The sequence below is a fragment of the Gopherus evgoodei genome, chromosome 1 (genome assembly GCF_007399415.2).
Source record: "Gopherus evgoodei ecotype Sinaloan lineage chromosome 1, rGopEvg1_v1.p, whole genome shotgun sequence".
Lineage (NCBI taxonomy): Eukaryota > Metazoa > Chordata > Testudines > Testudinidae > Gopherus > Gopherus evgoodei.
In genome coordinates, this window is record NC_044322.1 from 360,787,424 (window position 1) to 360,799,718 (window position 12,295).

The 12,295-nt window shown below is 42.8% G+C and overlaps 1 protein-coding gene across 3 annotated transcripts in view; it reads left to right on the plus strand.

Moving 5' to 3' along the window:
* Positions 1–12,295, plus strand: part of EXOC4 (exocyst complex component 4) — a 632,193-nt gene that overhangs the window by 171,417 nt on the left and 448,481 nt on the right. The gene's annotated exons all lie outside the window — the stretch shown is intronic.

A 12,295-nucleotide genomic window follows, 5' to 3' on the forward strand; every position in this document is an offset into this window, starting at 1 on the left:
AACTGATCTTTGTTTCCTTACCTCATATTTATTTCCACACTGGCACATGCACATGTAATATCCCTGACTGGGTCATCTCCAGGGACTGAACTCTGCATCTGAAAGCATGAGCCTCTATTGCTTGAGCTAAAAGACCATTCTTTTGCCATTGAGGCAGTAACAGGCACACAAATCTCTTTACCTGATCGAACCACTAGAGGGGGACAAAGAACCACAATGTGTTAATGTGGGTTGCATGTTTTTTGAAAAGGTAGATTTGGAAGGCTGAGCTGTTACCATTAGTTTATGTTGCTCATGAGAGATGGGATGTGTATGCTGCAATATAGTGTGTGTGTGTACAAACACACACACACACACACACACACACACACACACCTCTTGCCCGATATAACGCTGTCCTCAGGAGTAAAAAAATCTTACTGTGTTATAGGTGAAACCGTGTTATATTGAACTCGCCTTGATCCGCCGGAGTGCGCAGCCCTGCCCCACCGGAGCACTGCTTTACCGCTTTATATCTGAATTCGTGTTATATCGGGTCGCGTTATATCAGGGTAGAGGTGTGTATGTGTATGTATTTCTCTTCCTGACAGCCTTATCCATTAGTGATAACTTTTTTCAGCAGCAGGGGAGAGTGGGTTATTAGGTAAAATCTTCATAGTAATATGTATAAAAAAGACCAGATTGGTTCTATATAATCTGATGTAATCTCTTACAGCATTCATATTGCCCTAATGCACATGCATTATGGGATCTCTGTTGAAGTCATTGTTGTCCAGATAGCAGTGATGGGCAGAGGCAGAATTGTACCTTGAAATCCTATTCGCGAGAATTTTGGGGTGATTTTAACAGACGCTAGATATTTACAGTTGAGGTATCAGGTGATTTGTAGTTCCAGTTCTCTCTCCAGTGACTTATCTCCATCCTCCAGCCAGAAGTTTACCCTTATGTAGAGTGCAAAAAGAATGCTTTATATTTGTGGCACCTTAGAGACTAACAGATGTATTTGAGCATAAGCTTTCGTGGGCTAAAACCCACTTCATCAGATGCATGCAGTGGTAAATACAGTAGGAAGATATGTACACAGAGAACATGAGAAAATGGATGTTGCCATACCAACTCTAACGAGACTAATCAATTAAGGTGGGCCATTATCAGCAGGAGAAAGAAGCAGAAAAAAAAACTTTTGCAGTGATAATCAGGATGGCCCATTTCCAACAGTGACAAGAAGGTGTGAGTAACTGTAAGGGAAAAATTAGCGTGGGGAAATAGTTTTCACTTTGTGTAATGACCCATCCACTCCCAGTCTTTATTCAAGACTAATTTAATGGTGTCCATTTTGCAAATGAATTCCAGTTCTGCAGTTTCTTGTTGGAGTCTGTTTTTGAAGTTTTTTTGTTGAAGAATTGCGACTTTTAGGTCTGTAATCGAGTGTCCAGGGAGATTGAAGTGTTCTCCGACTGGTTTTTGAATGTTATAATTCTTGACATCTGATTTGTGTCCATTTATTCTTTTGCTTAGAGACTGTCCGGTTTGGCCAATGTACATGGCAGAGGGGCATTGCTGGCACATGATGGCGTATATCATGTTAGTAGATGTGCAGGTGAACGAGACTCCGATGATGTGGTTGATGCAGTTAGGTCCTATAATGGTGTCCCTTGAATAGATATGCGGACAGAGCTGGCAACAGGCTTTGTTGCAAAGATAGGTTCCTGGGTTAGTGTTTTTGTTGTGTGGTGTGTGGTTGCTGGTAAGTATTTGCTTCAGGTTGGGGGGCTGTCTGTAAGCGAGGACTGGCCTGTCTCCCAAGATCTGTGAGAGTGAGGGATCATCCTCCAGGATAGGTTGTAGATCCTTGATGATGTGCTGGAGAGGTTTTAGTTGGGGGCTGAAGGTGATGGCTAGTGGCGTTCTGTCACTTTCTTTGTTGGGCCTGTCCTGTAGCAGGTGTCTTCTGGGTATTCTTCTGGCTCTGTCAGTCTGTTTCTTCCCTTCAGCAAGTGAGTATTGTAGTTTTAAGAACACTTGATAGAGATGTGTTTGTAGATATTTGTCTCTGTCTGAGGGATTGGAGCAAGTGCAGATGTATTTTAGAGCTTGGGTATAGGCAATGGATCATTTGATGTTGTCTGGATGAAAGCTGGAGGCATGTAGGTAAGTATGTAGAGTGTTCTTTTGGATGGTTATGGTATATCTAGCTTAGCTGATGTTACAGAGCACTGCCATATAGCAAGGCTTGGATGCTCTGTTGATTGGCTCTCTGGAAAACCCTAAGTTAGGTAGACAGATACCTAAATTGACCCTTGACCTTCACTATTGTCTGACAGTTTATGGGAATAAAATAGAGGTGAAAATGTCTATATTTAAGGTGTGGTATCACGGTCTAAGCACATTATAGGGTGTTCATTTTACTACTTTTCGTCTGAGAGGCTAAAATTGTCAGCTGTAGAAACCTGCAACATGTACTTGTGTGCTGGGAGAAACACAATGTTTGTGGACATGTGATGAGTGGCTGTGCGAAGAAGTTTAGAAAGATAGGGCAAGTAAAGCACTATCTTATTATAGGGAATTGGGGAAGCTCAAAGGGTGTGGTTTCATTTTGTTATTACACCCACACAGTTCTAGTATCAAATCAGAAAAATCCTTTTTTAAAACTTTTGTACTAGTAATAATTCTAACAAGCTGTACCCTGCTGTGTCTAAACTACAGTATGCACAACCTTCACCTTTCTCGTCATAAACTATCTGATTTTTTCATATCAAATGGCTGTAGGATTTAATTACTAACTCCGCCAACGCCACCCATTGCATCCAGAAATCAGATGGAGCAGCAGGATCCAAATCCAAGAGTGGGAATTCCTGACAGGAGTTACATGCTTAAAGCTGTGAGAGGAGCTGCTGCTGCTTCCTTTCAGTTTTGGTATCTTCCTCAGTGATTTCAGGCCTACTGGGATTATCTCAGTTGCAATCTTCCAATATAACCACCATGTCATCTCAGAACCTGGCAAATTTCCTATTTAGCCTTCAGAAAAGAAGGGGGTTGAAAACAATATTAACTGATCCCACATGCATTTCCTGTTTCAGATCTGCTATGGCTTAGACGTTGTGGTGATCGTGGTTTTTCATATATAATTGATGGTTTATTTTATATATCTGTTTATGTGATAGTACTATATGAACATTTAATGAGGCATGCCCCCTGCCCCGAAGAGCTCTCTACCCACGACCCTCGTCCTCCAAGGGATTGGAGTCTGAATGAGGCCTGGCCTACACTAGAAGACTAGGTCATCATAACTGTTGCTCTGGCATGTGAAAAACCGCAGAATTCTTCTGTCGACCTAGCTACCTCCTATTGGGGAGATGGATTACCTGGGGCAATGGGAGGGATTGTCTGGTCAGTATAAGCAGTTTCTACACTGACGTGCTACAGCTGCGCATCTGCAGTGGTGCAAGTGTGCTGTTGTAGTGTTTTACATGTAGTCAAGCCTGAGATGAGACAAATCATGTTCAACAGTTCAAGAGAAGGGTGAGTGTGAAGATTTCTGAAGTGAAGAAATGGGTTTTAAGGAAGCATTAAAAGTAGAAAAGAAAGAAAGCTTAAGAGAGATGAACTGGGAGACTGTTCCAAGCATAGGGCTGGGATGTTAGGAGTGGGAAGAAAGGAGGGGGAATCACAAGACTTAACAGCAAGAAAGAAGTCATAGATGTAGGTGGAGACAAGATTATGCATCCCTTTGTGTATGAGTATGGAAAACTTGACTCTAATGCAATAGGAGGTGAGCAATCAGTGCAGGGAGTCAACAGGGAGGATAGATTGAGTGAATTTAGTAAGAAATCATCACTATTGAGCCAGAGGTAAAAGTTCCTTGTTAATTTTTTTCTGTGTTTAAAAATCTCCCCGCCTCTCTTTCCATTATAAAGTGCCGTTGTTCCCTTTCAGCTAACCCATTTATCTGCCTGATCCCCGGATCACAGCCAGATCTGCATTTCCGTTTATCCCTTAAAATATAATTGAATTGTTCAGTCAGGTTAGCGGAAGGCTGACTTGCAACATCATGCTCCTCTGAACACCACGAGTTGCTCTTCTCAACAGCCTTATCTATGGGGATGACTTTTCAACAGCAGCAGGGAGAGGGTGGAATACTAGGGAAAAAATCTGCTGAAAATATGTTCAAAGTAACACATAAAAGAAAAACTTGAAGTTCATTTCATGCCAACTTTTTGAAATAAGATTTTAATTTCAGTTGCCTTAAAATCTACAACGATCAGGCTGACACTTGGTCGTTAACTGGCACCATTTCTTCTGAAATCATGCATGCCATAAGCACTGCAGTATCACCCACTATTGGAAGAGACCCTGCTGCAAGAATGTTAGGGATGGGAGCATTAATTCTTGAAGGTCTAATCCCAGTGAAGTCAATGGAAGAAGAATCAGGTCCTAGTATTCTTTGCTTTTGTTTAAGATGGGCACCTCACATTGTTTGCAAGAGAAGTTACATCAATTCAGTCATTTAAAAAAATTGAAAACATAGTATTCCTCCCTCTGAGTTAGTACAGAACCAGTGTCCCAGTGTGATGGTGATGGGGTGTAATGTTTCTTGAGGAGGGGTCTGTCTTTTGTATGAGACGTAAAACATGGGTCCTGACCACTTATGGGCGTTAGAATTCCTATGTATCTGCTGCTGCTGCAGCTGCAAATGCAGGGTTGTTAACGAATGTATCTTGGTCAGATTCTAACTGGGAAAATTACATTTTCCTTCTTACAGTTCTCCTGCAGTTTCAGTTGGGTTGGGTATTCCTCTTCACTGATAGCCTTAGATAGGTAGTATTTTGCTGTGCGTTGTCAAAAAGCTGCTGCATTTCACCTCAGAGGTGACCGCATGTCAGTGGTCAATGAAGTGATTTCAATCTATAAGCTATATTTTATTTTACTTTTAGAGTGCTTTGGAAACGGAATCCCTTGGGATGCAAAATGTTGATGGTGTTGGGGATGCTGTTGCTAGGCCAGCATCTTCTTCAAATGTCATGTGCTTCTGGTTCTCATTGTACCGGGTGAGATTTGGACCTGGAGGACATAACTTTTCCATTCAGAGGAGGAAGTTACTGTAAAATACATACATTGTTATACCACTTGGAGTAGTAAGATCACCATTTTGGGGAAGTTCTTACACATCATTTGGTCTTGCTGGATAGACAGCTCTGAACTGAACTATAGCCCATCTGAAGTCTAAGAGTTGGCATAATTTAAGAAGATGGTTAAAACAGTTCAGTTCCATCATAACTGCAAATTTGAACTGTATTAGGGGATCTGGATCACCAAGCTGTAACTGCTGCAAAAATAGTGGTCTTATAGTGTAGATGGGACTTAAAAGAGAATATACAACCTTAAAGGTGTGTCATCATCCCACTTTGCATTCTGTTCTTTTGCTTTTTAGTTGAAAACATTCTGGACACTACCATTGTATTATGGTAACGCCTAACGGCACCAGTCTAGATCTGGGCTTCGTTATGCTAGGCATGATATGTACATATGGAGACAGCCCATGCCCCGAAGAGTTTACAGTCTGTTGTTTTTCATGTTTCTCTAGCTGTCATCAGCAATACAGCTGGACAGTGTGGAATATATTGGGCTCTGCAAAAGACAAATGATAATTGACGTGGTTAAACTTTGTGTTTTATGTGGCTGGAATGGAAGGGAGGCAGTAGGGGGAATTTTGGAGCTACCTTGCTAACAGGTTCAAAGCACACAAGTACAAAATGCAAGAGAAAAACAGTGGCAGTCAAAAATTAAAACTCAGTGGGTTATGTCCTTGTTGTTTTATACATCTGAGGAAGGAGTCTAACCTAAGCTGCTGATCTTTCTTACCAATGGCTATTCCTATGTTTGCTGGATTCAGAACACCTGAGGTAGAAAGGCCATGGAGCATCTTATCAGCAGGCAGATACCATAATGATGTTTGTTTTGCTAATAATTTCTAGCACAGTATCATTTTGTCAAAGGTGCTGTTGGTCATAGACTCTTAAATACACCAGGTGTTATATCAGGCCCCGGTCGCTGCAGAGTGTTGTGCAGTGGTTTGGAGTGTCCATAGAAGCTGTGTTTCAGTTCAGTTTATCAGCAGAACTGGTAAGGAAATTTTTATATGCTGTGAAAATCCTGAAGAGCCTTGAGGGGACTGATCAGCATGGAAAATAGCATCTAGTCCCTCTCAGTTATCTCTGTTAGTGCAGGCCATAGAAGTTCATATCAAGGTCAGCTTTGCTAGTGTTGTGCATATGGGATTTTGATTTTAAGAATGAGCTGTTAAGAGCTGCTGAACAGTTAATGGAATCCGATGCTGCTCAGCACCTCTTAGAAGTTTGGACCCTCATTTCTTTCATCTGAGGAGCTCAAAGCATTTAAAGGTCAGTGTTTTATTCTCACTTTATAGCTGGGCAAGCTGAAGCACAGAGTGAGTTGTCCAGACTGAGTAGCAGAATTAGGGTCAGAACTGTGGAGTCCTGACTTTTGAGTCCCTTGTTGTTCAGAACACTAGTGCATGCTGACTAGGTGTAGTATACATTAGCGCATCATTGATCTACTTGCTGGACTGATATTCTCGCCAGATGGTGTCTCTCTGAAATTTCGGTCTGTAATAATGTGCAGTGTATAATGATAAATATGTTCTAGTTTCACTATTATTCCCTGGAGTGTAAGCTCCTCAGAGAATGGCTGTCCTCCTTCAGTGTTTGGGAAGTGCCTAGAGCACGGGTTTTCAAACTTCATTGCATCGTGATCCCATTCTAACGACAAAAGTTACTACATTATCTGGGAAGGGGGACCAAAGTCTGAGCCTACCTGAGCCCCCGCACCTCAGGGATGTGAGGGGGCAGACAAACCCCAAGGTCTTCAACCCCAGGTGAGGGGCCTGTAACCTGAGCCCCGCAAGCCAGTGGTGAAGCCCTTGGGCTTTGGCCCCTGGCGGTGGGGCTTGGGCTTTTGCTTCGGCCCCAGATGCCAGCAAGTCTTAACACCAGTCCTGGTGACCCCATTAAAACGGGGGTTGCCACCCACTTTTGGCTCCCAACCTGCAGTTTGAGAACCGCTGGCCTAGATCTGTCTGTCTATGGTAATTATATGGTCCCCACCACCATAGTATCTGAACTCCTCACAATCTTTAGTGTATTTATCGTCACTACACCCCAATGAGTGCTGTCACCCCCATTTTAAAGATGGAGAATAGAGGCACAGAGAGGCTAAGTGACTTTCCTAAGGTCACACAGGAAGTCTTTTGGGGCACAGGGACTTTGAACTCAGGTCTTCCAAGTCCTAGGCTAATGCCCTAATCAGTGGAATGGTTTTGCAAACTGAACTAATATAGACCTAATACTTATAATGTAGAGAACTTTTTATGTTCTAATCTGACTAATGCTCTCAACTGTCCTGTGAGTTGGTATTATCGCTAAGGCTAAGATTTTGTCATGGTTATTTTCAGTAAAATTCACGAACAGTTCAGGGACAATAAACAAAAATTCACAGAATCCATGACCTGTCTGTGATTTTGCTGCTAAGGTAATAATTAGAGATATACCAATCTCCTAGAACTGGAAGGGACCTCGAAAGGTTGAGTCCAGCCCCCTGCCTTCACTAGCAGGACCAATTTTTGCCCCAGATCCCTAAGTGGCCCCCTCAAGGATTGAACTCACAACCCTGTGAGGCCAATGCTCAAACCACTGAGCTATCCCTCCCCCATGTTTTCTCGTGGCTCCACGTTTTCTCCTGGCTCCATGGTGGCTGGGAGCTTCAGGAGGTCCCCGCCACCCCCTGCATAAGGCCCATCACAGGGGGACCCTGAGGAGGCTGTCACCCATCGCTGGAACCCTGCTGGGGCGCTGTTGGCTGCGAGCTTCAGTCCTGCAGCCCCAGGGGCTGAAGGAAAAAATGTCATAGAGGTCTCTGGAAGTCATGGATTCCGTGACCTCCGTGACATAAACGTAGCCTTAATTATCACTAAGGCAGCGAGTCTGTCATGGAGGTCACAGAAGTCACGGATTCCGTGACTTTCCGGGACCTTTATGACTTCCGCAGCTATAGCAGCTGGTGCATCTGATGCCAGGGCTGCCTGAGCATCTCAGGTAGCCCTGGCTGCACTGGCTGCTGCTGGAGCTGTTTGGGGGGCCCAAGGCCAGCTGCACCAGCCACTGCTGGAGCTCCCCGAGACCAGTAGTGGCTCCCTGGACTGTGCTACTTCCCCCTCCCTGAGCAGCAGTGGTGCCATGGTTTGCCCCCCCCTCCAGCAGCTGCGCCCCCCGGCCTCAGGAACAACTAAGATTTAGTCGGGGTACTTATAGTAAAAGTCATGGACAAGTCATGGGCCTTGAATTTTTGTTTATTGCCTATTACCTGTCCATGACTTTTACTAAAAATACCCGTGACTAAATCTTAGCCTTAATTATCAGTAACCTTATGAACATAAGGAAACTAAGGTCTTAGTTTGAGTTAGAGGCAGGATTAGAACTGAAGACTTCCACAGCTCAGTTCTGGGTCCAGTTCTGTTCAATATCTTCATCAATGACTTAGATAATGGCATAGAGTGCACTTATAAAGTTTGTGGACAATACCAAGCTGGGAAGGGTTGCAAGTGCTTTGGAGGATAGGATTAAAATTAAAAATGATCTGGACAAACCTCAGCATGTTTGCCCAATCCCTTGTAATATTTGCAGGTCAAAGAATCCTAGACGATTGGGGTTGGAAGAGACCTCAGGAGGTCATCTAGTCCAAACCCCTGCTCAAAGCAGGACCAACCCCAGTTAAACCATCCCAGCCAGGGCTTTGTCAAGCTGGGCCTTAAAAACTTCTAAGGAAGGAGATTCCACCACCTCCCTAGGTAACCCATTCCAGTGCTTCACTCTCCTCCTAGTGAAATAGTGTTTCCTAATATCCAGCCTAAACCTCCCCCACTGCAACTCGAGACCATTTCTCCTTGTTCTGTCATCTGCCACCATTGAAAACAGCCTAGCTCCATCTTCTTTGGAACCTCCCTTCAGGTAGTTGAAGTCTGCTATCAAATTCTCCCTCACTCTTCTCTTCTGCAGACTAAATAAGCCCAATTCCCTCAACCTCTCCTTGTAAATTATTTGCCCCAGCCCCCAATCATTTTCATTGTCCTCCGCTGGACTCTCTCCAGTTTGTCCACATCCTTTCTGTAGAGGGGGGCCCAAAACTGGACGCAATACTCCAGATGTGGCCTCACCAGTGCCAAATAGAAGGGAATAATCACTTCCCTTGATTTGCTGGCAGTGCTCCTACTAACGCAGCCCAATATGCCATTAGCCTTCTTGGCAACAAGGGCACACTGCTGACTCATATCCAGCTTCTTGTCTACTGTAATCCCCAGGTCCTTTTCTGCAGGACTGCTGCTTAGCCAGTTGGTCCCAGCCTATAGCAGGTGTATGGGATTCTTCTGTCCTGAGTGCAGGACTCTGCATTTGTCCTTGTTGAACCTCATCAGATTTTTTTTTTAGCCCAATCCTCCAGTTTGTCTAGGTTACTCTGTATCCTATCCCTACCCTCCAGCATATCTACCTATCCCCCTAGTTTAGTGTCATCCGTGAACTTGCTGAGGGTGCAATCCATCACATCATCTAGATCATTAATGAAGATGTTGAACAAAACCAGCCCAGGACAGACCCCTGGGCACTCCGTTTGATACTGGCTCAACTAGACATCGAGCCATTGATCACTACCCATTGAGATACACATGCAAATGATTTTTGATGGGGCTAATAAAAACCCATTTTAAAATTCAATTTACAGAAGTCAAATGATTCAACGTTGAAGTTGCTGCAAGACAGTAACTGGCCAGATTGTGAGGCAGTATGTTCATACTATATTTGTATATTACTTCGTCGCAACCTTTTGCCAAAGATCAAGTATAGCATCAGTTTTTATAGATGAATAATCTTTTACAATAGGGATGTATCCATCCCTTGAAGTGTGGAGGATCTGAAGGTTGTCTTCATGTAGGTCTGTGGTCTGACTGAGTTACTTATTGCTGTGGAAGGGTCATTAAATCTTAGAATTTTCTGACTTTTATGCATTTAAGAGCTCAACTGTAGCATACTTTATTCCCCATAAGTGGATCAGAAGTAGAGCTACAGGAATGTGAGCTCATATAAGGTGTGTGTGTGGGTAAGTTTGACCATCAGGGAGCCTGGAAATAGAGATGTCATATTATAAATATGTTTATAAATGAGTCTCGAGGGTGACCAGAGCCTTGGATGGATGCTCTTTTTGGAGTTTTAAAATTTCAGTGTCAATAAATCAATATTCTTATTATGGTTTGGACCCAAGTGGAATGTTCACTATTGGTCAAGTGGTAAATACAAGTGGAATATGCCGAGTATAAACATGATTCTGCTTTGCACTGGAAAATTGGTATTATTCCGGTTAAATCTCAGCATGTGTACCGTTGGTTAGGCTTCTTCTGCAGTTGGAAATTCCTTATCATTTTTTTTGTAATTAATGAAATCAAAGCAAACTGCTACTAATTAAGATTTTTCTTTCCTCATTGAGAGCTGAAGAAACAGTGATGGCAGCAGCAGCAGCAAATTGTATCTCAGTCTGACAAGTGGTAAATTAAAACTTGTACATTAGGTCAGGCCTGGGAAAAATGCAGTCATGTGTAGGTGTCTTGTTCCATTTGAATTAACCAAAGGGCTGTCTGAGGAGGCCAGCTGTGTTCTCTGATGACAAAAACGAAACTTGACATTTTGGATAATGAAAATTCAGTTCAGCACCTCTTAGAGATGCGTATGATAATATGTTGTCAATCAGATGCTTGTGGGGGAGGCAGAATTCTTATCTTATTAAAAGAGAGAGTTTGACAAGTGGACAATCCTAGTTAAAAATATACCCCCACAAAGGAGAGATGATGGGGGGAGTCTGAGATGTAGAAACTCAGTTGTGTTAAGAAGGGGGAAATTATTTGACGTGGTGAACCCCTTTCTGGCAGCTGCCTTTGTCTCCTCAGGATGCAGAGGTTCACGGTTTTATCTGAGGGCATAGGAAGGTGGGGGGCAGAGAATCACTTTTTTGTGATTTGACAGTATTAATGCAATCATCTTGTTCAGAGCTTGTAAACCCACTACTTATTTCCTCTGCGTGTGTTTTTTCAAGTTTAGTGGATTAGCTGCACTGTCTCTTCAAAGGCTATCTAATCAAAAAGGGGTTATTAAAACCAGGGTGCTTTATGACTGAGAATTAATTAGAGCAGCATTTTCATGCAAAACATCCAATTTTTTGATTAGCAATGGAGCAGGGCCGCAATTAACACTCTAGGAAGCTTACATTTCCAGCATTTTGATTCTCAGGAAATGAGATTATCAAACCAGGGTCAGACACTTGACAGCAAAAGGGGGATTATGTGTAAGAAAATAATTTGCTTCTTGATTTTGCTTCTGAGATTGCCATTAAGGAAGCAGTGAATTCCGAGGGAGTTAAGGAAAGGGAGAAAAAAAAGAAATGAAATGGAGGCAGGAGAGGTCTCTGTGCTTCATTAGTGTCCTGCTTGCTATGCAAAGTGCCGTCTTTGTCTATTTTAGTTACAGCATATTTTACATTTGAAATACAGCAACAAGTTTTTATTGCACTGCTGTATTATACAGCCTTTTCTAATGGACAGATTTCTGGGATTCTTCAGCAGTTGTTAAATATTCAAAATATTTATATCCTTGGGGAGGAGAAAAAGATCCTTTCAGTAGACACACAGCTTTGTCTGGGTTGCTTTAAGTAGATGTGTGTTTTGTGTGCCGGTTTATTTCCTGAACCATTTGCTGATCTGCTTTTGGTGTCTGAGGATGTAGTTGCAGCTCATTGAAGGTTGATCTTTGCCAGGCGTATGTGTCTGTGATAAGAAGCAGAGCATCTTCGTCACTGTGGTAAAATACTGAGCGTTTCCATCTCTAGTTTAACTGTTCTCCCTGTTCAGGGAGACACAAGGTGATGAAAGTCAGACTTCGGGCTGTGGAATCTTTTCAGTCCTCAGTTTGTGTCTCCATCTTAGGAAAGGCTAAGAAGAAATGGATCTCGTTTGAAGGCTGATCAATCACTGCTTATTATTAAGTGCTCCAAAGCTGTGATTTAATGTCTTACCTCAGGGGAAAGAATTAGGGGGCACCTGTCCTGCCAGTCTAGTTATATTTTAAAGTGGCCATTTAACTCCAGTTTAATCTTTTGATATTTTTTAAAATTTATATTTGAATGAAATTGTTGCTCATGAAAATAATTAGCTAACAGTGACAGAATGCAAAAAGGCCCA